This window comes from Medicago truncatula, chromosome 2, assembly GCF_003473485.1.
Source record: "Medicago truncatula cultivar Jemalong A17 chromosome 2, MtrunA17r5.0-ANR, whole genome shotgun sequence".
NCBI classification, from domain to species: Eukaryota; Viridiplantae; Streptophyta; class Magnoliopsida; order Fabales; family Fabaceae; genus Medicago; species Medicago truncatula.
Window position 1 is genome coordinate 30,817,077 of NC_053043.1, and position 19,945 is coordinate 30,837,021.

Consider the following 19,945-nt stretch of genomic DNA (forward strand, 5'->3'; position numbering starts at 1 on the left):
TGCATATATACAATTACAACGCTTTACTCTCAGGTGCGATCATACCAGCACTAATGCACCGGATCCCATCAGAACTCCGCAGTTAAGCGTGCTTGGGCGAGAGTAGTACTAGGATGGGTGACCTCCTGGGAAGTCCTTGTGTTGCACCTCTTTTTGCCAAAATTTCGTGTTCTTTTTGTTAATTAGCGTAATTTTACGTCGTTTTTGAAAATAAACTTCGATTGTATTTCATTTTTCCGTTAATTTACGCTACCTAACACTCTATTAGTTAATTAATTAGCGTAGTTTGACGTCTTTTTTGAAAAATAAATTAGAAATGCATATATACAATTACAACGCTTTACTCTCAGGTGCGATCATACCAGCACTAATGCACCGGATCCCATCAGAACTCCGCAGTTAAGCGTGCTTGGGCGAGAGTAGTACTAGGATGGGTGACCTCCTGGGAAGTCCTTGTGTTGCACCTCTTTTTGCCAAAATTTCGTGTTCTTTTTGTTAATTAGCGTAATTTTACGTCGTTCCGTTAATTTACGCTACCTAACACTCTATTAGTTAATTAATTAGCGTAGTTTGACGTCTTTTTTGAAAAATAAATTAGAAATGCATATATACAATTACAACGCTTTACTCTCAGGTGCGATCATACCAGCACTAATGCACCGGATCCCATCAGAACTCCGCAGTTAAGCGTGCTTGGGCGAGAGTAGTACTAGGATGGGTGACCTCCTGGGAAGTCCTTGTGTTGCACCTCTTTTTGCCAAAATTTCGTGTTCTTTTTGTTAATTAGCGTAATTTTACGTCGTTTTTGAAAAATAAACTTCGATTGTATTTCATTTTTTCCGTTAATTTACGCTACCTAACACTCTATTAGTTAATTAATTAGCGTAGTTTGACGTCTTTTTTGAAAAATAAATTAGAAATGCATATATACAATTACAACGCTTTACTCTCAGGTGCGATCATACCAGCACTAATGCACCGGATCCCATCAGAACTCCGCAGTTAAGCGTGCTTGGGCGAGAGTAGTACTAGGATGGGTGACCTCCTGGGAAGTCCTTGTGTTGCACCTCTTTTTGCCAAAATTTCGTGTTCTTTTTGTTAATTAGCGTAATTTTACGTCGTTCCGTTAATTTACGCTACCTAACACTCTATTAGTTAATTAATTAGCGTAGTTTGACGTCTTTTTTGAAAATAAATTAGAAATGCATATATACAATTACAACGCTTTACTCTCAGGTGCGATCATACCAGCACTAATGCACCGGATCCCATCAGAACTCCGCAGTTAAGCGTGCTTGGGCGAGAGTAGTACTAGGATGGGTGACCTCCTGGGAAGTCCTTGTGTTGCACCTCTTTTTGCCAAAATTTCGTGTTCTTTTTGTTAATTAGCGTAATTTTACGTCGTTTTTGAAATAACTTCGATGTATTTATTTTTTCCGTATTTACCTAACACTCTATTAGTTAATTAATTAGCGTAGTTTGACGTCTTTTTTGAAAAATAAATTAGAAATGCATATATACAATTACAACGCTTTACTCTCAGGTGCGATCATACCAGCACTAATGCACCGGATCCCATCAGAACTCCGCAGTTAAGCGTGCTTGGGCGAGAGTAGTACTAGGATGGGTGACCTCCTGGGAAGTCCTTGTGTTGCACCTCTTTTTGCCAAAATTTCGTGTTCTTTTTGTTAATTAGCGTAATTTTACGTCGTTCCGTTAATTTACGCTACCTAACACTCTATTAGTTAATTAATTAGCGTAGTTTGACGTCTTTTTTGAAAAATAAATTAGAAATGCATATATACAATTACAACGCTTTACTCTCAGGTGCGATCATACCAGCACTAATGCACCGGATCCCATCAGAACTCCGCAGTTAAGCGTGCTTGGGCGAGAGTAGTACTAGGATGGGTGACCTCCTGGGAAGTCCTTGTGTTGCACCTCTTTTTGCCAAAATTTCGTGTTCTTTTTGTTAATTAGCGTAATTTTACGTCGTTCCGTTAATTTACGCTACCTAACACTCTATTAGTTAATTAATTAGCGTAGTTTGACGTCTTTTTTGAAAAATAAATTAGAAATGCATATATACAATTACAACGCTTTACTCTCAGGTGCGATCATACCAGCACTAATGCACCGGATCCCATCAGAACTCCGCAGTTAAGCGTGCTTGGCGAGAGTAGTACTAGGATGGGTGACCTCCTGGGAAGTCCTTGTGTTGCACCTCTTTTTGCCAAAATTTCGTGTTCTTTTTGTTAATTAGCGTAATTTTACGTCGTTTTTGAAAAATAAACTTCGATTGTATTTCATTTTTTCCGTTAATTTACGCTACCTAACACTCTATTAGTTAATTAATTAGCGTAGTTTGACGTCTTTTTTGAAAAATAAATTAGAAATGCATATATACAATTACAACGCTTTACTCTCAGGTGCGATCATACCAGCACTAATGCACCGGATCCCATCAGAACTCCGCAGTTAAGCGTGCTTGGGCGAGAGTAGTACTAGGATGGGTGACCTCCTGGGAAGTCCTTGTGTTGCACCTCTTTTTGCCAAAATTTCGTGTTCTTTTTGTTAATTAGCGTAATTTTACGTCGTTCCGTTAATTTACGCTACCTAACACTCTATTAGTTAATTAATTAGCGTAGTTTGACGTCTTTTTTGAAAAATAAATTAGAAATGCATATATACAATTACAACGCTTTACTCTCAGGTGCGATCATACCAGCACTAATGCACCGGATCCCATCAGAACTCCGCAGTTAAGCGTGCTTGGGCGAGAGTAGTACTAGGATGGGTGACCTCCTGGGAAGTCCTTGTGTTGCACCTCTTTTTGCCAAAATTTCGTGTTCTTTTTGTTAATTAGCGTAATTTTACGTCGTTCCGTTAATTTACGCTACCTAACACTCTATTAGTTAATTAATTAGCGTAGTTTGACGTCTTTTTTGAAAAATAAATTAGAAATGCATATATACAATTACAACGCTTTACTCTCAGGTGCGATCATACCAGCACTAATGCACCGGATCCCATCAGAACTCCGCAGTTAAGCGTGCTTGGGCGAGAGTAGTACTAGGATGGGTGACCTCCTGGGAAGTCCTTGTGTTGCACCTCTTTTTGCCAAAATTTCGTGTTCTTTTTGTTAATTAGCGTAATTTTACGTCGTTCCGTTAATTTACGCTACCTAACACTCTATTAGTTAATTAATTAGCGTAGTTTGACGTCTTTTTTGAAAAATAAATTAGAAATGCATATATACAATTACAACGCTTTACTCTCAGGTGCGATCATACCAGCACTAATGCACCGGATCCCATCAGAACTCCGCAGTTAAGCGTGCTTGGGCGAGAGTAGTACTAGGATGGGTGACCTCCTGGGAAGTCCTTGTGTTGCACCTCTTTTTGCCAAAATTTCGTGTTCTTTTTGTTAATTAGCGTAATTTTACGTCGTTTTTGAAAAATAAACTTCGATTGTATTTCATTTTTCCGTTAATTTACGCTACCTAACACTCTATTAGTTAATTAATTAGCGTAGTTTGACGTCTTTTTTGAAAAATAAATTAGAAATGCATATATACAATTACAACGCTTTACTCTCAGGTGCGATCATACCAGCACTAATGCACCGGATCCCATCAGAACTCCGCAGTTAAGCGTGCTTGGGCGAGAGTAGTACTAGGATGGGTGACCTCCTGGGAAGTCCTTGTGTTGCACCTCTTTTTGCCAAAATTTCGTGTTCTTTTTGTTAATTAGCGTAATTTTACGTCGTTCCGTTAATTTACGCTACCTAACACTCTATTAGTTAATTAATTAGCGTAGTTTGACGTCTTTTTTGAAAAATAAATTAGAAATGCATATATACAATTACAACGCTTTACTCTCAGGTGCGATCATACCAGCACTAATGCACCGGATCCCATCAGAACTCCGCAGTTAAGCGTGCTTGGGCGAGAGTAGTACTAGGATGGGTGACCTCCTGGGAAGTCCTTGTGTTGCACCTCTTTTTGCCAAAATTTCGTGTTCTTTTTGTTAATTAGCGTAATTTTACGTCGTTCCGTTAATTTACGCTACCTAACACTCTATTAGTTAATTAATTAGCGTAGTTTGACGTCTTTTTTGAAAAATAAATTAGAAATGCATATATACAATTACAACGCTTTACTCTCAGGTGCGATCATACCAGCACTAATGCACCGGATCCCATCAGAACTCCGCAGTTAAGCGTGCTTGGGCGAGAGTAGTACTAGGATGGGTGACCTCCTGGGAAGTCCTTGTGTTGCACCTCTTTTTGCCAAAATTTCGTGTTCTTTTTGTTAATTAGCGTAATTTTACGTCGTTCCGTTAATTTACGCTACCTAACACTCTATTAGTTAATTAATTAGCGTAGTTTGACGTCTTTTTTGAAAAATAAATTAGAAATGCATATATACAATTACAACGCTTTACTCTCAGGTGCGATCATACCAGCACTAATGCACCGGATCCCATCAGAACTCCGCAGTTAAGCGTGCTTGGGCGAGAGTAGTACTAGGATGGGTGACCTCCTGGGAAGTCCTTGTGTTGCACCTCTTTTTGCCAAAATTTCGTGTTCTTTTTGTTAATTAGCGTAATTTTACGTCGTTCCGTTAATTTACGCTACCTAACACTCTATTAGTTAATTAATTAGCGTAGTTTGACGTCTTTTTTGAAAAATAAATTAGAAATGCATATATACAATTACAACGCTTTACTCTCAGGTGCGATCATACCAGCACTAATGCACCGGATCCCATCAGAACTCCGCAGTTAAGCGTGCTTGGGCGAGAGTAGTACTAGGATGGGTGACCTCCTGGGAAGTCCTTGTGTTGCACCTCTTTTTGCCAAAATTTCGTGTTCTTTTTGTTAATTAGCGTAATTTTACGTCGTTCCGTTAATTTACGCTACCTAACACTCTATTAGTTAATTAATTAGCGTAGTTTGACGTCTTTTTTGAAAAATAAATTAGAAATGCATATATACAATTACAACGCTTTACTCTCAGGTGCGATCATACCAGCACTAATGCACCGGATCCCATCAGAACTCCGCAGTTAAGCGTGCTTGGGCGAGAGTAGTACTAGGATGGGTGACCTCCTGGGAAGTCCTTGTGTTGCACCTCTTTTTGCCAAAATTTCGTGTTCTTTTTGTTAATTAGCGTAATTTTACGTCGTTCCGTTAATTTACGCTACCTAACACTCTATTAGTTAATTAATTAGCGTAGTTTGACGTCTTTTTTGAAAAATAAATTAGAAATGCATATATACAATTACAACGCTTTACTCTCAGGTGCGATCATACCAGCACTAATGCACCGGATCCCATCAGAACTCCGCAGTTAAGCGTGCTTGGGCGAGAGTAGTACTAGGATGGGTGACCTCCTGGGAAGTCCTTGTGTTGCACCTCTTTTTGCCAAAATTTCGTGTTCTTTTTGTTAATTAGCGTAATTTTACGTCGTTCCGTTAATTTACGCTACCTAACACTCTATTAGTTAATTAATTAGCGTAGTTTGACGTCTTTTTTGAAAAATAAATTAGAAATGCATATATACAATTACAACGCTTTACTCTCAGGTGCGATCATACCAGCACTAATGCACCGGATCCCATCAGAACTCCGCAGTTAAGCGTGCTTGGGCGAGAGTAGTACTAGGATGGGTGACCTCCTGGGAAGTCCTTGTGTTGCACCTCTTTTTGCCAAAATTTCGTGTTCTTTTTGTTAATTAGCGTAATTTTACGTCGTTCCGTTAATTTACGCTACCTAACACTCTATTAGTTAATTAATTAGCGTAGTTTGACGTCTTTTTTGAAAAATAAATTAGAAATGCATATATACAATTACAACGCTTTACTCTCAGGTGCGATCATACCAGCACTAATGCACCGGATCCCATCAGAACTCCGCAGTTAAGCGTGCTTGGGCGAGAGTAGTACTAGGATGGGTGACCTCCTGGGAAGTCCTTGTGTTGCACCTCTTTTTGCCAAAATTTCGTGTTCTTTTTGTTAATTAGCGTAATTTTACGTCGTTCCGTTAATTTACGCTACCTAACACTCTATTAGTTAATTAATTAGCGTAGTTTGACGTCTTTTTTGAAAAATAAATTAGAAATGCATATATACAATTACAACGCTTTACTCTCAGGTGCGATCATACCAGCACTAATGCACCGGATCCCATCAGAACTCCGCAGTTAAGCGTGCTTGGGCGAGAGTAGTACTAGGATGGGTGACCTCCTGGGAAGTCCTTGTGTTGCACCTCTTTTTGCCAAAATTTCGTGTTCTTTTTGTTAATTAGCGTAATTTTACGTCGTTCCGTTAATTTACGCTACCTAACACTCTATTAGTTAATTAATTAGCGTAGTTTGACGTCTTTTTTGAAAAATAAATTAGAAATGCATATATACAATTACAACGCTTTACTCTCAGGTGCGATCATACCAGCACTAATGCACCGGATCCCATCAGAACTCCGCAGTTAAGCGTGCTTGGGCGAGAGTAGTACTAGGATGGGTGACCTCCTGGGAAGTCCTTGTGTTGCACCTCTTTTTGCCAAAATTTCGTGTTCTTTTTGTTAATTAGCGTAATTTTACGTCGTTCCGTTAATTTACGCTACCTAACACTCTATTAGTTAATTAATTAGCGTAGTTTGACGTCTTTTTTGAAAAATAAATTAGAAATGCATATATACAATTACAACGCTTTACTCTCAGGTGCGATCATACCAGCACTAATGCACCGGATCCCATCAGAACTCCGCAGTTAAGCGTGCTTGGGCGAGAGTAGTACTAGGATGGGTGACCTCCTGGGAAGTCCTTGTGTTGCACCTCTTTTTGCCAAAATTTCGTGTTCTTTTTGTTAATTAGCGTAATTTTACGTCGTTTTTGAAATAAACTTCGATTGTATTTCATTTTTCCGTTAATTTACGCTACCTAACACTCTATTAGTTAATTAATTAGCGTAGTTTGACGTCTTTTTTGAAAAATAAATTAGAAATGCATATATACAATTACAACGCTTTACTCTCAGGTGCGATCATACCAGCACTAATGCACCGGATCCCATCAGAACTCCGCAGTTAAGCGTGCTTGGGCGAGAGTAGTACTAGGATGGGTGACCTCCTGGGAAGTCCTTGTGTTGCACCTCTTTTTGCCAAAATTTCGTGTTCTTTTTGTTAATTAGCGTAATTTTACGTCGTTCCGTTAATTTACGCTACCTAACACTCTATTAGTTAATTAATTAGCGTAGTTTGACGTCTTTTTTGAAAAATAAATTAGAAATGCATATATACAATTACAACGCTTTACTCTCAGGTGCGATCATACCAGCACTAATGCACCGGATCCCATCAGAACTCCGCAGTTAAGCGTGCTTGGGCGAGAGTAGTACTAGGATGGGTGACCTCCTGGGAAGTCCTTGTGTTGCACCTCTTTTTGCCAAAATTTCGTGTTCTTTTTGTTAATTAGCGTAATTTTACGTCGTTCCGTTAATTTACGCTACCTAACACTCTATTAGTTAATTAATTAGCGTAGTTTGACGTCTTTTTTGAAAAATAAATTAGAAATGCATATATACAATTACAACGCTTTACTCTCAGGTGCGATCATACCAGCACTAATGCACCGGATCCCATCAGAACTCCGCAGTTAAGCGTGCTTGGGCGAGAGTAGTACTAGGATGGGTGACCTCCTGGGAAGTCCTTGTGTTGCACCTCTTTTTGCCAAAATTTCGTGTTCTTTTTGTTAATTAGCGTAATTTTACGTCGTTCCGTTAATTTACGCTACCTAACACTCTATTAGTTAATTAATTAGCGTAGTTTGACGTCTTTTTTGAAAAATAAATTAGAAATGCATATATACAATTACAACGCTTTACTCTCAGGTGCGATCATACCAGCACTAATGCACCGGATCCCATCAGAACTCCGCAGTTAAGCGTGCTTGGGCGAGAGTAGTACTAGGATGGGTGACCTCCTGGGAAGTCCTTGTGTTGCACCTCTTTTTGCCAAAATTTCGTGTTCTTTTTGTTAATTAGCGTAATTTTACGTCGTTTTGAAAATAAACTTCGATTGTATTTCATTTTTTCCGTTAATTTACGCTACCTAACACTCTATTAGTTAATTAATTAGCGTAGTTTGACGTCTTTTTTGAAAAATAAATTAGAAATGCATATATACAATTACAACGCTTTACTCTCAGGTGCGATCATACCAGCACTAATGCACCGGATCCCATCAGAACTCCGCAGTTAAGCGTGCTTGGGCGAGAGTAGTACTAGGATGGGTGACCTCCTGGGAAGTCCTTGTGTTGCACCTCTTTTTGCCAAAATTTCGTGTTCTTTTTGTTAATTAGCGTAATTTTACGTCGTTTTTGAAAAATAAACTTCGATTGTATTTCATTTTTTCCGTTAATTTACGCTACCTAACACTCTATTAGTTAATTAATTAGCGTAGTTTGACGTCTTTTTTGAAAAATAAATTAGAAATGCATATATACAATTACAACGCTTTACTCTCAGGTGCGATCATACCAGCACTAATGCACCGGATCCCATCAGAACTCCGCAGTTAAGCGTGCTTGGGCGAGAGTAGTACTAGGATGGGTGACCTCCTGGGAAGTCCTTGTGTTGCACCTCTTTTTGCCAAAATTTCGTGTTCTTTTTGTTAATTAGCGTAATTTTACGTCGTTCCGTTAATTTACGCTACCTAACACTCTATTAGTTAATTAATTAGCGTAGTTTGACGTCTTTTTTGAAAAATAAATTAGAAATGCATATATACAATTACAACGCTTTACTCTCAGGTGCGATCATACCAGCACTAATGCACCGGATCCCATCAGAACTCCGCAGTTAAGCGTGCTTGGGCGAGAGTAGTACTAGGATGGGTGACCTCCTGGGAAGTCCTTGTGTTGCACCTCTTTTTGCCAAAATTTCGTGTTCTTTTTGTTAATTAGCGTAATTTTACGTCGTTTTGAAAATAACTTCGATGTATTTATTTTTCCGTTAATTTACGCTACCTAACACTCTATTAGTTAATTAATTAGCGTAGTTTGACGTCTTTTTGAAAATAAATTAGAAATGCATATATACAATTACAACGCTTTACTCTCAGGTGCGATCATACCAGCACTAATGCACCGGATCCCATCAGAACTCCGCAGTTAAGCGTGCTTGGGCGAGAGTAGTACTAGGATGGGTGACCTCCTGGGAAGTCCTTGTGTTGCACCTCTTTTTGCCAAAATTTCGTGTTCTTTTTGTTAATTAGCGTAATTTTACGTCGTTCCGTTAATTTACGCTACCTAACACTCTATTAGTTAATTAATTAGCGTAGTTTGACGTCTTTTTTGAAAAATAAATTAGAAATGCATATATACAATTACAACGCTTTACTCTCAGGTGCGATCATACCAGCACTAATGCACCGGATCCCATCAGAACTCCGCAGTTAAGCGTGCTTGGGCGAGAGTAGTACTAGGATGGGTGACCTCCTGGGAAGTCCTTGTGTTGCACCTCTTTTTGCCAAAATTTCGTGTTCTTTTTGTTAATTAGCGTAATTTTACGTCGTTTTTGAAAAATAAACTTCGATTGTATTTCATTTTTTCCGTTAATTTACGCTACCTAACACTCTATTAGTTAATTAATTAGCGTAGTTTGACGTCTTTTTTGAAAAATAAATTAGAAATGCATATATACAATTACAACGCTTTACTCTCAGGTGCGATCATACCAGCACTAATGCACCGGATCCATCAGAACTCCGCAGTTAAGCGTGCTTGGGCGAGAGTAGTACTAGGATGGGTGACCTCCTGGGAAGTCCTTGTGTTGCACCTCTTTTTGCCAAAATTTCGTGTTCTTTTTGTTAATTAGCGTAATTTTACGTCGTTCCGTTAATTTACGCTACCTAACACTCTATTAGTTAATTAATTAGCGTAGTTTGACGTCTTTTTTGAAAAATAAATTAGAAATGCATATATACAATTACAACGCTTTACTCTCAGGTGCGATCATACCAGCACTAATGCACCGGATCCCATCAGAACTCCGCAGTTAAGCGTGCTTGGGCGAGAGTAGTACTAGGATGGGTGACCTCCTGGGAAGTCCTTGTGTTGCACCTCTTTTTGCCAAAATTTCGTGTTCTTTTTGTTAATTAGCGTAATTTTACGTCGTTCCGTTAATTTACGCTACCTAACACTCTATTAGTTAATTAATTAGCGTAGTTTGACGTCTTTTTTGAAAAATAAATTAGAAATGCATATATACAATTACAACGCTTTACTCTCAGGTGCGATCATACCAGCACTAATGCACCGGATCCCATCAGAACTCCGCAGTTAAGCGTGCTTGGGCGAGAGTAGTACTAGGATGGGTGACCTCCTGGGAAGTCCTTGTGTTGCACCTCTTTTTGCCAAAATTTCGTGTTCTTTTTGTTAATTAGCGTAATTTTACGTCGTTCCGTTAATTTACGCTACCTAACACTCTATTAGTTAATTAATTAGCGTAGTTTGACGTCTTTTTGAAAAATAAATTAGAAATGCATATATACAATTACAACGCTTTACTCTCAGGTGCGATCATACCAGCACTAATGCACCGGATCCCATCAGAACTCCGCAGTTAAGCGTGCTTGGGCGAGAGTAGTACTAGGATGGGTGACCTCCTGGGAAGTCCTTGTGTTGCACCTCTTTTTGCCAAAATTTCGTGTTCTTTTTGTTAATTAGCGTAATTTTACGTCGTTTTTGAAAAATAAACTTCGATTGTATTTCATTTTTTCCGTTAATTTACGCTACCTAACACTCTATTAGTTAATTAATTAGCGTAGTTTGACGTCTTTTTTGAAAAATAAATTAGAAATGCATATATACAATTACAACGCTTTACTCTCAGGTGCGATCATACCAGCACTAATGCACCGGATCCCATCAGAACTCCGCAGTTAAGCGTGCTTGGCGAGAGTAGTACTAGGATGGGTGACCTCCTGGGAAGTCCTTGTGTTGCACCTCTTTTTGCCAAAATTTCGTGTTCTTTTTGTTAATTAGCGTAATTTTACGTCGTTTTTGAAAAATAAACTTCGATTGTATTTCATTTTTCCGTTAATTTACGCTACCTAACACTCTATTAGTTAATTAATTAGCGTAGTTTGACGTCTTTTTTGAAAAATAAATTAGAAATGCATATATACAATTACAACGCTTTACTCTCAGGTGCGATCATACCAGCACTAATGCACCGGATCCCATCAGAACTCCGCAGTTAAGCGTGCTTGGGCGAGAGTAGTACTAGGATGGGTGACCTCCTGGGAAGTCCTTGTGTTGCACCTCTTTTTGCCAAAATTTCGTGTTCTTTTTGTTAATTAGCGTAATTTTACGTCGTTCCGTTAATTTACGCTACCTAACACTCTATTAGTTAATTAATTAGCGTAGTTTGACGTCTTTTTTGAAAAATAAATTAGAAATGCATATATACAATTACAACGCTTTACTCTCAGGTGCGATCATACCAGCACTAATGCACCGGATCCCATCAGAACTCCGCAGTTAAGCGTGCTTGGGCGAGAGTAGTACTAGGATGGGTGACCTCCTGGGAAGTCCTTGTGTTGCACCTCTTTTTGCCAAAATTTCGTGTTCTTTTTGTTAATTAGCGTAATTTTACGTCGTTCCGTTAATTTACGCTACCTAACACTCTATTAGTTAATTAATTAGCGTAGTTTGACGTCTTTTTTGAAAAATAAATTAGAAATGCATATATACAATTACAACGCTTTACTCTCAGGTGCGATCATACCAGCACTAATGCACCGGATCCCATCAGAACTCCGCAGTTAAGCGTGCTTGGGCGAGAGTAGTACTAGGATGGGTGACCTCCTGGGAAGTCCTTGTGTTGCACCTCTTTTTGCCAAAATTTCGTGTTCTTTTTGTTAATTAGCGTAATTTTACGTCGTTCCGTTAATTTACGCTACCTAACACTCTATTAGTTAATTAATTAGCGTAGTTTGACGTCTTTTTTGAAAAATAAATTAGAAATGCATATATACAATTACAACGCTTTACTCTCAGGTGCGATCATACCAGCACTAATGCACCGGATCCCATCAGAACTCCGCAGTTAAGCGTGCTTGGGCGAGAGTAGTACTAGGATGGGTGACCTCCTGGGAAGTCCTTGTGTTGCACCTCTTTTTGCCAAAATTTCGTGTTCTTTTTGTTAATTAGCGTAATTTTACGTCGTTCCGTTAATTTACGCTACCTAACACTCTATTAGTTAATTAATTAGCGTAGTTTGACGTCTTTTTTGAAAAATAAATTAGAAATGCATATATACAATTACAACGCTTTACTCTCAGGTGCGATCATACCAGCACTAATGCACCGGATCCCATCAGAACTCCGCAGTTAAGCGTGCTTGGGCGAGAGTAGTACTAGGATGGGTGACCTCCTGGGAAGTCCTTGTGTTGCACCTCTTTTTGCCAAAATTTCGTGTTCTTTTTGTTAATTAGCGTAATTTTACGTCGTTTTGAAAATAAACTTCGATTGTATTTCATTTTTCCGTTAATTTACGCTACCTAACACTCTATTAGTTAATTAATTAGCGTAGTTTGACGTCTTTTTTGAAAAATAAATTAGAAATGCATATATACAATTACAACGCTTTACTCTCAGGTGCGATCATACCAGCACTAATGCACCGGATCCCATCAGAACTCCGCAGTTAAGCGTGCTTGGGCGAGAGTAGTACTAGGATGGGTGACTCCTGGGAAGTCCTTGTGTTGCACCTCTTTTTGCCAAAATTTCGTGTTCTTTTTGTTAATTAGCGTAATTTTACGTCGTTCCGTTAATTTACGCTACCTAACACTCTATTAGTTAATTAATTAGCGTAGTTTGACGTCTTTTTTGAAAAATAAATTAGAAATGCATATATACAATTACAACGCTTTACTCTCAGGTGCGATCATACCAGCACTAATGCACCGGATCCCATCAGAACTCCGCAGTTAAGCGTGCTTGGGCGAGAGTAGTACTAGGATGGGTGACCTCCTGGGAAGTCCTTGTGTTGCACCTCTTTTTGCCAAAATTTCGTGTTCTTTTTGTTAATTAGCGTAATTTTACGTCGTTCCGTTAATTTACGCTACCTAACACTCTATTAGTTAATTAATTAGCGTAGTTTGACGTCTTTTTGAAAAATAAATTAGAAATGCATATATACAATTACAACGCTTTACTCTCAGGTGCGATCATACCAGCACTAATGCACCGGATCCATCAGAACTCCGCAGTTAAGCGTGCTTGGGCGAGAGTAGTACTAGGATGGGTGACCTCCTGGGAAGTCCTTGTGTTGCACCTCTTTTTGCCAAAATTTCGTGTTCTTTTTGTTAATTAGCGTAATTTTACGTCGTTCCGTTAATTTACGCTACCTAACACTCTATTAGTTAATTAATTAGCGTAGTTTGACGTCTTTTTTGAAAAATAAATTAGAAATGCATATATACAATTACAACGCTTTACTCTCAGGTGCGATCATACCAGCACTAATGCACCGGATCCCATCAGAACTCCGCAGTTAAGCGTGCTTGGGCGAGAGTAGTACTAGGATGGGTGACCTCCTGGGAAGTCCTTGTGTTGCACCTCTTTTTGCCAAAATTTCGTGTTCTTTTGTTAATTAGCGTAATTTTACGTCGTTTTGAAAAATAAACTTCGATTGTATTCATTTTTCCGTTAATTTACGCTACCTAACACTCTATTAGTTAATTAATTAGCGTAGTTTGACGTCTTTTTTGAAAAATAAATTAGAAATGCATATATACAATTACAACGCTTTACTCTCAGGTGCGATCATACCAGCACTAATGCACCGGATCCCATCAGAACTCCGCAGTTAAGCGTGCTTGGGCGAGAGTAGTACTAGGATGGGTGACCTCCTGGGAAGTCCTTGTGTTGCACCTCTTTTTGCCAAAATTTCGTGTTCTTTTTGTTAATTAGCGTAATTTTACGTCGTTTTGAAAATAACTTCGATTGTATTCATTTTTCCGTTAATTTACGCTACCTAACACTCTATTAGTTAATTAATTAGCGTAGTTTGACGTCTTTTTGAAAAATAAATTAGAAATGCATATATACAATTACAACGCTTTACTCTCAGGTGCGATCATACCAGCACTAATGCACCGGATCCCATCAGAACTCCGCAGTTAAGCGTGCTTGGGCGAGAGTAGTACTAGGATGGGTGACCTCCTGGGAAGTCCTTGTGTTGCACCTCTTTTTGCCAAAATTTCGTGTTCTTTTTGTTAATTAGCGTAATTTTACGTCGTTTTGAAAATAAACTTCGATTGTATTCATTTTTCCGTTAATTTACGCTACCTAACACTCTATTAGTTAATTAATTAGCGTAGTTTGACGTCTTTTTGAAAAATAAATTAGAAATGCATATATACAATTACAACGCTTACTCTCAGGTGCGATCATACCAGCACTAATGCACCGGATCCCATCAGAACTCCGCAGTTAAGCGTGCTTGGCGAGAGTAGTACTAGGATGGGTGACCTCCTGGGAAGTCCTTGTGTTGCACCTCTTTTGCCAAAATTTCGTGTTCTTTTGTTAATTAGCGTAATTTTACGTCGTTCCGTTAATTTACGCTACCTAACACTCTATTAGTTAATTAATTAGCGTAGTTTGACGTCTTTTTTGAAAAATAAATTAGAAATGCATATATACAATTACAACGCTTTACTCTCAGGTGCGATCATACCAGCACTAATGCACCGGATCCCATCAGAACTCCGCAGTTAAGCGTGCTTGGGCGAGAGTAGTACTAGGATGGGTGACCTCCTGGAAGTCCTTGTGTTGCACCTCTTTTTGCCAAAATTTCGTGTTCTTTTGTTAATTAGCGTAATTTTACGTCGTTTTGAAAATAAACTTCGATTGTATTTCATTTTTCCGTTAATTTACGCTACCTAACACTCTATTAGTTAATTAATTAGCGTAGTTTGACGTCTTTTTTGAAAAATAAATTAGAAATGCATATATACAATTACAACGCTTTACTCTCAGGTGCGATCATACCAGCACTAATGCACCGGATCCCATCAGAACTCCGCAGTTAAGCGTGCTTGGGCGAGAGTAGTACTAGGATGGGTGACCTCCTGGGAAGTCCTTGTGTTGCACCTCTTTTTGCCAAAATTTCGTGTTCTTTTTGTTAATTAGCGTAATTTTACGTCGTTCCGTTAATTTACGCTACCTAACACTCTATTAGTTAATTAATTAGCGTAGTTTGACGTCTTTTTTGAAAAATAAATTAGAAATGCATATATACAATTACAACGCTTTACTCTCAGGTGCGATCATACCAGCACTAATGCACCGGATCCCATCAGAACTCCGCAGTTAAGCGTGCTTGGGCGAGAGTAGTACTAGGATGGGTGACCTCCTGGGAAGTCCTTGTGTTGCACCTCTTTTTGCCAAAATTTCGTGTTCTTTTTGTTAATTAGCGTAATTTTACGTCGTTCCGTTAATTTACGCTACCTAACACTCTATTAGTTAATTAATTAGCGTAGTTTGACGTCTTTTTGAAAAATAAATTAGAAATGCATATATACAATTACAACGCTTTACTCTCAGGTGCGATCATACCAGCACTAATGCACCGGATCCCATCAGAACTCCGCAGTTAAGCGTGCTTGGGCGAGAGTAGTACTAGGATGGGTGACCTCCTGGAAGTCCTTGTGTTGCACCTCTTTTGCCAAAATTTCGTGTTCTTTTTGTTAATTAGCGTAATTTTACGTCGTTCCGTTAATTTACGCTACCTAACACTCTATTAGTTAATTAATTAGCGTAGTTTGACGTCTTTTTGAAAAATAAATTAGAAATGCATATATACAATTACAACGCTTTACTCTCAGGTGCGATCATACCAGCACTAATGCACCGGATCCCATCAGAACTCCGCAGTTAAGCGTGCTTGGGCGAGAGTAGTACTAGGATGGGTGACCTCCTGGAAGTCCTTGTGTTGCACCTCTTTTGCCAAAATTTCGTGTTCTTTTTGTTAATTAGCGTAATTTTACGTCGTTCCGTTAATTTACGCTACCTAACACTCTATTAGTTAATTAATTAGCGTAGTTTGACGTCTTTTTTGAAAAATAAATTAGAAATGCATATATACAATTACAACGCTTTACTCTCAGGTGCGATCATACCAGCACTAATGCACCGGATCCCATCAGAACTCCGCAGTTAAGCGTGCTTGGGCGAGAGTAGTACTAGGATGGGTGACCTCCTGGGAAGTCCTTGTGTTGCACCTCTTTTTGCCAAAATTTCGTGTTCTTTTTGTTAATTAGCGTAATTTTACGTCGTTTTTGAAAAATAACTTCGATTGTATTTCATTTTTCCGTTAATTTACGCTACCTAACACTCTATTAGTTAATTAATTAGCGTAGTTTGACGTCTTTTTTGAAAATAAATTAGAAATGCATATATACAATTACAACGCTTTACTCTCAGGTGCGATCATACCAGCACTAATGCACCGGATCCCATCAGAACTCCGCAGTTAAGCGTGCTTGGGCGAGAGTAGTACTAGGATGGGTGACCTCCTGGGAAGTCCTTGTGTTGCACCTCTTTTTGCCAAAATTTCGTGTTCTTTTTGTTAATTAGCGTAATTTTACGTCGTTCCGTTAATTTACGCTACCTAACACTCTATTAGTTAATTAATTAGCGTAGTTTGACGTCTTTTTTGAAAAATAAATTAGAAATGCATATATACAATTACAACGCTTTACTCTCAGGTGCGATCATACCAGCACTAATGCACCGGATCCCATCAGAACTCCGCAGTTAAGCGTGCTTGGGCGAGAGTAGTACTAGGATGGGTGACCTCCTGGGAAGTCCTTGTGTTGCACCTCTTTTTGCCAAAATTTCGTGTTCTTTTTGTTAATTAGCGTAATTTTACGTCGTTCCGTTAATTTACGCTACCTAACACTCTATTAGTTAATTAATTAGCGTAGTTTGACGTCTTTTTTGAAAAATAAATTAGAAATGCATATATACAATTACAACGCTTTACTCTCAGGTGCGATCATACCAGCACTAATGCACCGGATCCCATCAGAACTCCGCAGTTAAGCGTGCTTGGGCGAGAGTAGTACTAGGATGGGTGACCTCCTGGGAAGTCCTTGTGTTGCACCTCTTTTTGCCAAAATTTCGTGTTCTTTTTGTTAATTAGCGTAATTTACGTCGTTTTGAAAATAACTTCGATTGTATTTCATTTTTCCGTTAATTTACGCTACCTAACACTCTATTAGTTAATTAATTAGCGTAGTTTGACGTCTTTTTGAAAAATAAATTAGAAATGCATATATACAATTACAACGCTTTACTCTCAGGTGCGATCATACCAGCACTAATGCACCGGATCCCATCAGAACTCCGCAGTTAAGCGTGCTTGGGCGAGAGTAGTACTAGGATGGGTGACCTCCTGGGAAGTCCTTGTGTTGCACCTCTTTTTGCCAAAATTTCGTGTTCTTTTTGTTAATTAGCGTAATTTTACGTCGTTCCGTTAATTTACGCTACCTAACACTCTATTAGTTAATTAATTAGCGTAGTTTGACGTCTTTTTTGAAAAATAAATTAGAAATGCATATATACAATTACAACGCTTTACTCTCAGGTGCGATCATACCAGCACTAATGCACCGGATCCCATCAGAACTCCGCAGTTAAGCGTGCTTGGGCGAGAGTAGTACTAGGATGGGTGACCTCCTGGGAAGTCCTTGTGTTGCACCTCTTTTTGCCAAAATTTCGTGTTCTTTTTGTTAATTAGCGTAATTTTACGTCGTTTCCGTTAATTTACGCTACCTAACACTCTATTAGTTAATTAATTAGCGTAGTTTGACGTCTTTTTTGAAAAATAAATTAGAAATGCATATATACAATTACAACGCTTTACTCTCAGGTGCGATCATACCAGCACTAATGCACCGGATCCCATCAGAACTCCGCAGTTAAGCGTGCTTGGGCGAGAGTAGTACTAGGATGGGTGACCTCCTGGGAAGTCCTTGTGTTGCACCTCTTTTTGCCAAAATTTCGTGTTCTTTTTGTTAATTAGCGTAATTTTACGTCGTTCCGTTAATTTACGCTACCTAACACTCTATTAGTTAATTAATTAGCGTAGTTTGACGTCTTTTTTGAAAAATAAATTAGAAATGCATATATACAATTACAACGCTTTACTCTCAGGTGCGATCATACCAGCACTAATGCACCGGATCCCATCAGAACTCCGCAGTTAAGCGTGCTTGGGCGAGAGTAGTACTAGGATGGGTGACCTCCTGGAAGTCCTTGTGTTGCACCTCTTTTTGCCAAAATTTCGTGTTCTTTTTGTTAATTAGCGTAATTTTACGTCGTTCCGTTAATTTACGCTACCTAACACTCTATTAGTTAATTAATTAGCGTAGTTTGACGTCTTTTTGAAAAATAAATTAGAAATGCATATATACAATTACAACGCTTTACTCTCAGGTGCGATCATACCAGCACTAATGCACCGGATCCCATCAGAACTCCGCAGTTAAGCGTGCTTGGGCGAGAGTAGTACTAGGATGGGTGACCTCCTGGGAAGTCCTTGTGTTGCACCTCTTTTGCCAAAATTTCGTGTTCTTTTTGTTAATTAGCGTAATTTTACGTCGTTTTGAAAATAAACTTCGATTGTATTCATTTTTCCGTTAATTTACGCTACCTAACACTCTATTAGTTAATTAATTAGCGTAGTTTGACGTCTTTTTGAAAAATAAATTAGAAATGCATATATACAATTACAACGCTTTACTCTCAGGTGCGATCATACCAGCACTAATGCACCGGATCCCATCAGAACTCCGCAGTTAAGCGTGCTTGGGCGAGAGTAGTACTAGGATGGGTGACCTCCTGGGAAGTCCTTGTGTTGCACCTCTTTTTGCCAAAATTTCGTGTTCTTTTTGTTAATTAGCGTAATTTTACGTCGTTCCGTTAATTTACGCTACCTAACACTCTATTAGTTAATTAATTAGCGTAGTTTGACGTCTTTTTTGAAAAATAAATTAGAAATGCATATATACAATTACAACGCTTTACTCTCAGGTGCGATCATACCAGCACTAATGCACCGGATCCCATCAGAACTCCGCAGTTAAGCGTGCTTGGGCGAGAGTAGTACTAGGATGGGTGACCTCCTGGGAAGTCCTTGTGTTGCACCTCTTTTTGCCAAAATTTCGTGTTCTTTTTGTTAATTAGCGTAATTTTACGTCGTTCCGTTAATTTACGCTACCTAACACTCTATTAGTTAATTAATTAGCGTAGTTTGACGTCTTTTTGAAAAATAAATTAGAAATGCATATATACAATTACAACGCTTTACTCTCAGGTGCGATCATACCAGCACTAATGCACCGGATCCCATCAGAACTCCGCAGTTAAGCGTGCTTGGGCGAGAGTAGTACTAGGATGGGTGACCTCCTGGGAAGTCCTTGTGTTGCACCTCTTTTTGCCAAAATTTCGTGTTCTTTTTGTTAATTAGCGTAATTTTACGTCGTTCCGTTAATTTACGCTACCTAACACTCTATTAGTTAATTAATTAGCGTAGTTTGACGTCTTTTTGAAAAATAAATTAGAAATGCATATATACAATTACAACGCTTTACTCTCAGGTGCGATCATACCAGCACTAATGCACCGGATCCCATCAGAACTCCGCAGTTAAGCGTGCTTGGGCGAGAGTAGTACTAGGATGGGTGACCTCCTGGGAAGTCCTTGTGTTGCACCTCTTTTTGCCAAAATTTCGTGTTCTTTTTGTTAATTAGCGTAATTTTACGTCGTTTTGAAAATAACTTCGATTGTATTTCATTTTTCCGTTAATTTACGCTACCTAACACTCTATTAGTTAATTAATTAGCGTAGTTTGACGTCTTTTTTGAAAAAT

At 38.7% G+C, this 19,945-nt stretch overlaps 68 non-coding genes across 68 annotated transcripts; all 68 read left to right on the plus strand.

The window, feature by feature from the left end:
- Positions 1 to 31: 31 nt before the first annotated feature.
- On the plus strand, positions 32 to 150 carry LOC120579174 (5S ribosomal RNA). Its single transcript, XR_005644977.1, has one exon. It is a non-coding gene; the product is annotated as a 5S ribosomal RNA (ribosomal RNA).
- Positions 151 to 348: 198 nt separating this feature from the next.
- On the plus strand, positions 349 to 467 carry LOC120579175 (5S ribosomal RNA). Its single transcript, XR_005644978.1, has one exon. It is a non-coding gene; the product is annotated as a 5S ribosomal RNA (ribosomal RNA).
- A 165-nt stretch (positions 468 to 632) lies between these two features.
- LOC120579176 (5S ribosomal RNA) lies at positions 633 to 751 on the plus strand. Its single transcript, XR_005644979.1, has one exon. It is a non-coding gene; the product is annotated as a 5S ribosomal RNA (ribosomal RNA).
- Positions 752 to 951: 200 nt separating this feature from the next.
- Positions 952 to 1,070, plus strand: LOC120579177 (5S ribosomal RNA). The gene has a single exon (XR_005644980.1). It is a non-coding gene; the product is annotated as a 5S ribosomal RNA (ribosomal RNA).
- Positions 1,071 to 1,234: 164 nt separating this feature from the next.
- LOC120579178 (5S ribosomal RNA) lies at positions 1,235 to 1,353 on the plus strand. The gene has a single exon (XR_005644981.1). It is a non-coding gene; the product is annotated as a 5S ribosomal RNA (ribosomal RNA).
- Positions 1,354 to 1,541: 188 nt separating this feature from the next.
- LOC120579179 (5S ribosomal RNA) lies at positions 1,542 to 1,660 on the plus strand. The gene has a single exon (XR_005644982.1). It is a non-coding gene; the product is annotated as a 5S ribosomal RNA (ribosomal RNA).
- A 165-nt stretch (positions 1,661 to 1,825) lies between these two features.
- LOC120579181 (5S ribosomal RNA) lies at positions 1,826 to 1,944 on the plus strand. The gene has a single exon (XR_005644984.1). It is a non-coding gene; the product is annotated as a 5S ribosomal RNA (ribosomal RNA).
- Positions 1,945 to 2,109: 165 nt separating this feature from the next.
- On the plus strand, positions 2,110 to 2,227 carry LOC120578698 (5S ribosomal RNA). Its single transcript, XR_005644512.1, has one exon. It is a non-coding gene; the product is annotated as a 5S ribosomal RNA (ribosomal RNA).
- A 200-nt stretch (positions 2,228 to 2,427) lies between these two features.
- LOC120579182 (5S ribosomal RNA) lies at positions 2,428 to 2,546 on the plus strand. Its single transcript, XR_005644985.1, has one exon. It is a non-coding gene; the product is annotated as a 5S ribosomal RNA (ribosomal RNA).
- Positions 2,547 to 2,711: 165 nt separating this feature from the next.
- On the plus strand, positions 2,712 to 2,830 carry LOC120579183 (5S ribosomal RNA). The gene has a single exon (XR_005644986.1). It is a non-coding gene; the product is annotated as a 5S ribosomal RNA (ribosomal RNA).
- Positions 2,831 to 2,995: 165 nt separating this feature from the next.
- Positions 2,996 to 3,114, plus strand: LOC120579184 (5S ribosomal RNA). Its single transcript, XR_005644987.1, has one exon. It is a non-coding gene; the product is annotated as a 5S ribosomal RNA (ribosomal RNA).
- Positions 3,115 to 3,279: 165 nt separating this feature from the next.
- Positions 3,280 to 3,398, plus strand: LOC120579185 (5S ribosomal RNA). The gene has a single exon (XR_005644988.1). It is a non-coding gene; the product is annotated as a 5S ribosomal RNA (ribosomal RNA).
- Positions 3,399 to 3,597: 199 nt separating this feature from the next.
- On the plus strand, positions 3,598 to 3,716 carry LOC120579186 (5S ribosomal RNA). The gene has a single exon (XR_005644989.1). It is a non-coding gene; the product is annotated as a 5S ribosomal RNA (ribosomal RNA).
- A 165-nt stretch (positions 3,717 to 3,881) lies between these two features.
- On the plus strand, positions 3,882 to 4,000 carry LOC120579187 (5S ribosomal RNA). The gene has a single exon (XR_005644990.1). It is a non-coding gene; the product is annotated as a 5S ribosomal RNA (ribosomal RNA).
- Positions 4,001 to 4,165: 165 nt separating this feature from the next.
- On the plus strand, positions 4,166 to 4,284 carry LOC120579188 (5S ribosomal RNA). Its single transcript, XR_005644991.1, has one exon. It is a non-coding gene; the product is annotated as a 5S ribosomal RNA (ribosomal RNA).
- A 165-nt stretch (positions 4,285 to 4,449) lies between these two features.
- LOC120579189 (5S ribosomal RNA) lies at positions 4,450 to 4,568 on the plus strand. The gene has a single exon (XR_005644992.1). It is a non-coding gene; the product is annotated as a 5S ribosomal RNA (ribosomal RNA).
- A 165-nt stretch (positions 4,569 to 4,733) lies between these two features.
- LOC120579190 (5S ribosomal RNA) lies at positions 4,734 to 4,852 on the plus strand. The gene has a single exon (XR_005644993.1). It is a non-coding gene; the product is annotated as a 5S ribosomal RNA (ribosomal RNA).
- A 165-nt stretch (positions 4,853 to 5,017) lies between these two features.
- LOC120579192 (5S ribosomal RNA) lies at positions 5,018 to 5,136 on the plus strand. Its single transcript, XR_005644995.1, has one exon. It is a non-coding gene; the product is annotated as a 5S ribosomal RNA (ribosomal RNA).
- A 165-nt stretch (positions 5,137 to 5,301) lies between these two features.
- On the plus strand, positions 5,302 to 5,420 carry LOC120579193 (5S ribosomal RNA). The gene has a single exon (XR_005644996.1). It is a non-coding gene; the product is annotated as a 5S ribosomal RNA (ribosomal RNA).
- A 165-nt stretch (positions 5,421 to 5,585) lies between these two features.
- On the plus strand, positions 5,586 to 5,704 carry LOC120579194 (5S ribosomal RNA). Its single transcript, XR_005644997.1, has one exon. It is a non-coding gene; the product is annotated as a 5S ribosomal RNA (ribosomal RNA).
- Positions 5,705 to 5,869: 165 nt separating this feature from the next.
- Positions 5,870 to 5,988, plus strand: LOC120579195 (5S ribosomal RNA). The gene has a single exon (XR_005644998.1). It is a non-coding gene; the product is annotated as a 5S ribosomal RNA (ribosomal RNA).
- Positions 5,989 to 6,153: 165 nt separating this feature from the next.
- On the plus strand, positions 6,154 to 6,272 carry LOC120579196 (5S ribosomal RNA). Its single transcript, XR_005644999.1, has one exon. It is a non-coding gene; the product is annotated as a 5S ribosomal RNA (ribosomal RNA).
- A 165-nt stretch (positions 6,273 to 6,437) lies between these two features.
- LOC120579197 (5S ribosomal RNA) lies at positions 6,438 to 6,556 on the plus strand. Its single transcript, XR_005645000.1, has one exon. It is a non-coding gene; the product is annotated as a 5S ribosomal RNA (ribosomal RNA).
- A 165-nt stretch (positions 6,557 to 6,721) lies between these two features.
- Positions 6,722 to 6,840, plus strand: LOC120579198 (5S ribosomal RNA). Its single transcript, XR_005645001.1, has one exon. It is a non-coding gene; the product is annotated as a 5S ribosomal RNA (ribosomal RNA).
- Positions 6,841 to 7,037: 197 nt separating this feature from the next.
- On the plus strand, positions 7,038 to 7,156 carry LOC120579199 (5S ribosomal RNA). Its single transcript, XR_005645002.1, has one exon. It is a non-coding gene; the product is annotated as a 5S ribosomal RNA (ribosomal RNA).
- Positions 7,157 to 7,321: 165 nt separating this feature from the next.
- Positions 7,322 to 7,440, plus strand: LOC120579200 (5S ribosomal RNA). The gene has a single exon (XR_005645003.1). It is a non-coding gene; the product is annotated as a 5S ribosomal RNA (ribosomal RNA).
- Positions 7,441 to 7,605: 165 nt separating this feature from the next.
- On the plus strand, positions 7,606 to 7,724 carry LOC120579201 (5S ribosomal RNA). Its single transcript, XR_005645004.1, has one exon. It is a non-coding gene; the product is annotated as a 5S ribosomal RNA (ribosomal RNA).
- Positions 7,725 to 7,889: 165 nt separating this feature from the next.
- On the plus strand, positions 7,890 to 8,008 carry LOC120579203 (5S ribosomal RNA). The gene has a single exon (XR_005645006.1). It is a non-coding gene; the product is annotated as a 5S ribosomal RNA (ribosomal RNA).
- Positions 8,009 to 8,206: 198 nt separating this feature from the next.
- On the plus strand, positions 8,207 to 8,325 carry LOC120579204 (5S ribosomal RNA). Its single transcript, XR_005645007.1, has one exon. It is a non-coding gene; the product is annotated as a 5S ribosomal RNA (ribosomal RNA).
- Positions 8,326 to 8,525: 200 nt separating this feature from the next.
- On the plus strand, positions 8,526 to 8,644 carry LOC120579205 (5S ribosomal RNA). The gene has a single exon (XR_005645008.1). It is a non-coding gene; the product is annotated as a 5S ribosomal RNA (ribosomal RNA).
- Positions 8,645 to 8,809: 165 nt separating this feature from the next.
- On the plus strand, positions 8,810 to 8,928 carry LOC120579206 (5S ribosomal RNA). Its single transcript, XR_005645009.1, has one exon. It is a non-coding gene; the product is annotated as a 5S ribosomal RNA (ribosomal RNA).
- A 192-nt stretch (positions 8,929 to 9,120) lies between these two features.
- On the plus strand, positions 9,121 to 9,239 carry LOC120579207 (5S ribosomal RNA). Its single transcript, XR_005645010.1, has one exon. It is a non-coding gene; the product is annotated as a 5S ribosomal RNA (ribosomal RNA).
- A 165-nt stretch (positions 9,240 to 9,404) lies between these two features.
- On the plus strand, positions 9,405 to 9,523 carry LOC120579208 (5S ribosomal RNA). Its single transcript, XR_005645011.1, has one exon. It is a non-coding gene; the product is annotated as a 5S ribosomal RNA (ribosomal RNA).
- Positions 9,524 to 9,723: 200 nt separating this feature from the next.
- LOC120578683 (5S ribosomal RNA) lies at positions 9,724 to 9,841 on the plus strand. The gene has a single exon (XR_005644497.1). It is a non-coding gene; the product is annotated as a 5S ribosomal RNA (ribosomal RNA).
- A 165-nt stretch (positions 9,842 to 10,006) lies between these two features.
- Positions 10,007 to 10,125, plus strand: LOC120579209 (5S ribosomal RNA). The gene has a single exon (XR_005645012.1). It is a non-coding gene; the product is annotated as a 5S ribosomal RNA (ribosomal RNA).
- A 165-nt stretch (positions 10,126 to 10,290) lies between these two features.
- Positions 10,291 to 10,409, plus strand: LOC120579210 (5S ribosomal RNA). The gene has a single exon (XR_005645013.1). It is a non-coding gene; the product is annotated as a 5S ribosomal RNA (ribosomal RNA).
- Positions 10,410 to 10,573: 164 nt separating this feature from the next.
- Positions 10,574 to 10,692, plus strand: LOC120579211 (5S ribosomal RNA). Its single transcript, XR_005645014.1, has one exon. It is a non-coding gene; the product is annotated as a 5S ribosomal RNA (ribosomal RNA).
- Positions 10,693 to 10,892: 200 nt separating this feature from the next.
- Positions 10,893 to 11,010, plus strand: LOC120578699 (5S ribosomal RNA). Its single transcript, XR_005644513.1, has one exon. It is a non-coding gene; the product is annotated as a 5S ribosomal RNA (ribosomal RNA).
- A 199-nt stretch (positions 11,011 to 11,209) lies between these two features.
- Positions 11,210 to 11,328, plus strand: LOC120579212 (5S ribosomal RNA). The gene has a single exon (XR_005645015.1). It is a non-coding gene; the product is annotated as a 5S ribosomal RNA (ribosomal RNA).
- Positions 11,329 to 11,493: 165 nt separating this feature from the next.
- On the plus strand, positions 11,494 to 11,612 carry LOC120579214 (5S ribosomal RNA). Its single transcript, XR_005645017.1, has one exon. It is a non-coding gene; the product is annotated as a 5S ribosomal RNA (ribosomal RNA).
- A 165-nt stretch (positions 11,613 to 11,777) lies between these two features.
- LOC120579215 (5S ribosomal RNA) lies at positions 11,778 to 11,896 on the plus strand. The gene has a single exon (XR_005645018.1). It is a non-coding gene; the product is annotated as a 5S ribosomal RNA (ribosomal RNA).
- Positions 11,897 to 12,061: 165 nt separating this feature from the next.
- Positions 12,062 to 12,180, plus strand: LOC120579216 (5S ribosomal RNA). Its single transcript, XR_005645019.1, has one exon. It is a non-coding gene; the product is annotated as a 5S ribosomal RNA (ribosomal RNA).
- Positions 12,181 to 12,345: 165 nt separating this feature from the next.
- Positions 12,346 to 12,464, plus strand: LOC120579217 (5S ribosomal RNA). Its single transcript, XR_005645020.1, has one exon. It is a non-coding gene; the product is annotated as a 5S ribosomal RNA (ribosomal RNA).
- A 197-nt stretch (positions 12,465 to 12,661) lies between these two features.
- Positions 12,662 to 12,779, plus strand: LOC120578680 (5S ribosomal RNA). The gene has a single exon (XR_005644494.1). It is a non-coding gene; the product is annotated as a 5S ribosomal RNA (ribosomal RNA).
- A 165-nt stretch (positions 12,780 to 12,944) lies between these two features.
- On the plus strand, positions 12,945 to 13,063 carry LOC120579218 (5S ribosomal RNA). Its single transcript, XR_005645021.1, has one exon. It is a non-coding gene; the product is annotated as a 5S ribosomal RNA (ribosomal RNA).
- A 164-nt stretch (positions 13,064 to 13,227) lies between these two features.
- On the plus strand, positions 13,228 to 13,345 carry LOC120578684 (5S ribosomal RNA). Its single transcript, XR_005644498.1, has one exon. It is a non-coding gene; the product is annotated as a 5S ribosomal RNA (ribosomal RNA).
- Positions 13,346 to 13,510: 165 nt separating this feature from the next.
- LOC120579219 (5S ribosomal RNA) lies at positions 13,511 to 13,629 on the plus strand. Its single transcript, XR_005645022.1, has one exon. It is a non-coding gene; the product is annotated as a 5S ribosomal RNA (ribosomal RNA).
- A 196-nt stretch (positions 13,630 to 13,825) lies between these two features.
- LOC120579220 (5S ribosomal RNA) lies at positions 13,826 to 13,944 on the plus strand. Its single transcript, XR_005645023.1, has one exon. It is a non-coding gene; the product is annotated as a 5S ribosomal RNA (ribosomal RNA).
- Positions 13,945 to 14,138: 194 nt separating this feature from the next.
- Positions 14,139 to 14,257, plus strand: LOC120579221 (5S ribosomal RNA). The gene has a single exon (XR_005645024.1). It is a non-coding gene; the product is annotated as a 5S ribosomal RNA (ribosomal RNA).
- A 194-nt stretch (positions 14,258 to 14,451) lies between these two features.
- LOC120578700 (5S ribosomal RNA) lies at positions 14,452 to 14,569 on the plus strand. Its single transcript, XR_005644514.1, has one exon. It is a non-coding gene; the product is annotated as a 5S ribosomal RNA (ribosomal RNA).
- Positions 14,570 to 14,732: 163 nt separating this feature from the next.
- LOC120578675 (5S ribosomal RNA) lies at positions 14,733 to 14,850 on the plus strand. Its single transcript, XR_005644489.1, has one exon. It is a non-coding gene; the product is annotated as a 5S ribosomal RNA (ribosomal RNA).
- Positions 14,851 to 15,046: 196 nt separating this feature from the next.
- On the plus strand, positions 15,047 to 15,165 carry LOC120579222 (5S ribosomal RNA). The gene has a single exon (XR_005645025.1). It is a non-coding gene; the product is annotated as a 5S ribosomal RNA (ribosomal RNA).
- Positions 15,166 to 15,330: 165 nt separating this feature from the next.
- Positions 15,331 to 15,449, plus strand: LOC120579223 (5S ribosomal RNA). The gene has a single exon (XR_005645026.1). It is a non-coding gene; the product is annotated as a 5S ribosomal RNA (ribosomal RNA).
- Positions 15,450 to 15,613: 164 nt separating this feature from the next.
- LOC120578676 (5S ribosomal RNA) lies at positions 15,614 to 15,731 on the plus strand. Its single transcript, XR_005644490.1, has one exon. It is a non-coding gene; the product is annotated as a 5S ribosomal RNA (ribosomal RNA).
- Positions 15,732 to 15,894: 163 nt separating this feature from the next.
- LOC120578677 (5S ribosomal RNA) lies at positions 15,895 to 16,012 on the plus strand. The gene has a single exon (XR_005644491.1). It is a non-coding gene; the product is annotated as a 5S ribosomal RNA (ribosomal RNA).
- A 164-nt stretch (positions 16,013 to 16,176) lies between these two features.
- On the plus strand, positions 16,177 to 16,295 carry LOC120579225 (5S ribosomal RNA). Its single transcript, XR_005645028.1, has one exon. It is a non-coding gene; the product is annotated as a 5S ribosomal RNA (ribosomal RNA).
- Positions 16,296 to 16,492: 197 nt separating this feature from the next.
- Positions 16,493 to 16,611, plus strand: LOC120579226 (5S ribosomal RNA). Its single transcript, XR_005645029.1, has one exon. It is a non-coding gene; the product is annotated as a 5S ribosomal RNA (ribosomal RNA).
- Positions 16,612 to 16,776: 165 nt separating this feature from the next.
- Positions 16,777 to 16,895, plus strand: LOC120579227 (5S ribosomal RNA). The gene has a single exon (XR_005645030.1). It is a non-coding gene; the product is annotated as a 5S ribosomal RNA (ribosomal RNA).
- A 165-nt stretch (positions 16,896 to 17,060) lies between these two features.
- LOC120579228 (5S ribosomal RNA) lies at positions 17,061 to 17,179 on the plus strand. The gene has a single exon (XR_005645031.1). It is a non-coding gene; the product is annotated as a 5S ribosomal RNA (ribosomal RNA).
- A 194-nt stretch (positions 17,180 to 17,373) lies between these two features.
- Positions 17,374 to 17,492, plus strand: LOC120579229 (5S ribosomal RNA). Its single transcript, XR_005645032.1, has one exon. It is a non-coding gene; the product is annotated as a 5S ribosomal RNA (ribosomal RNA).
- A 165-nt stretch (positions 17,493 to 17,657) lies between these two features.
- On the plus strand, positions 17,658 to 17,776 carry LOC120579231 (5S ribosomal RNA). The gene has a single exon (XR_005645034.1). It is a non-coding gene; the product is annotated as a 5S ribosomal RNA (ribosomal RNA).
- Positions 17,777 to 17,942: 166 nt separating this feature from the next.
- On the plus strand, positions 17,943 to 18,061 carry LOC120579232 (5S ribosomal RNA). The gene has a single exon (XR_005645035.1). It is a non-coding gene; the product is annotated as a 5S ribosomal RNA (ribosomal RNA).
- A 165-nt stretch (positions 18,062 to 18,226) lies between these two features.
- Positions 18,227 to 18,344, plus strand: LOC120578678 (5S ribosomal RNA). The gene has a single exon (XR_005644492.1). It is a non-coding gene; the product is annotated as a 5S ribosomal RNA (ribosomal RNA).
- Positions 18,345 to 18,508: 164 nt separating this feature from the next.
- Positions 18,509 to 18,627, plus strand: LOC120579233 (5S ribosomal RNA). Its single transcript, XR_005645036.1, has one exon. It is a non-coding gene; the product is annotated as a 5S ribosomal RNA (ribosomal RNA).
- Positions 18,628 to 18,821: 194 nt separating this feature from the next.
- Positions 18,822 to 18,940, plus strand: LOC120579234 (5S ribosomal RNA). Its single transcript, XR_005645037.1, has one exon. It is a non-coding gene; the product is annotated as a 5S ribosomal RNA (ribosomal RNA).
- Positions 18,941 to 19,105: 165 nt separating this feature from the next.
- Positions 19,106 to 19,224, plus strand: LOC120579235 (5S ribosomal RNA). Its single transcript, XR_005645038.1, has one exon. It is a non-coding gene; the product is annotated as a 5S ribosomal RNA (ribosomal RNA).
- A 164-nt stretch (positions 19,225 to 19,388) lies between these two features.
- Positions 19,389 to 19,507, plus strand: LOC120579237 (5S ribosomal RNA). Its single transcript, XR_005645040.1, has one exon. It is a non-coding gene; the product is annotated as a 5S ribosomal RNA (ribosomal RNA).
- A 164-nt stretch (positions 19,508 to 19,671) lies between these two features.
- LOC120579238 (5S ribosomal RNA) lies at positions 19,672 to 19,790 on the plus strand. The gene has a single exon (XR_005645041.1). It is a non-coding gene; the product is annotated as a 5S ribosomal RNA (ribosomal RNA).
- Positions 19,791 to 19,945: the final 155 nt, after the last annotated feature.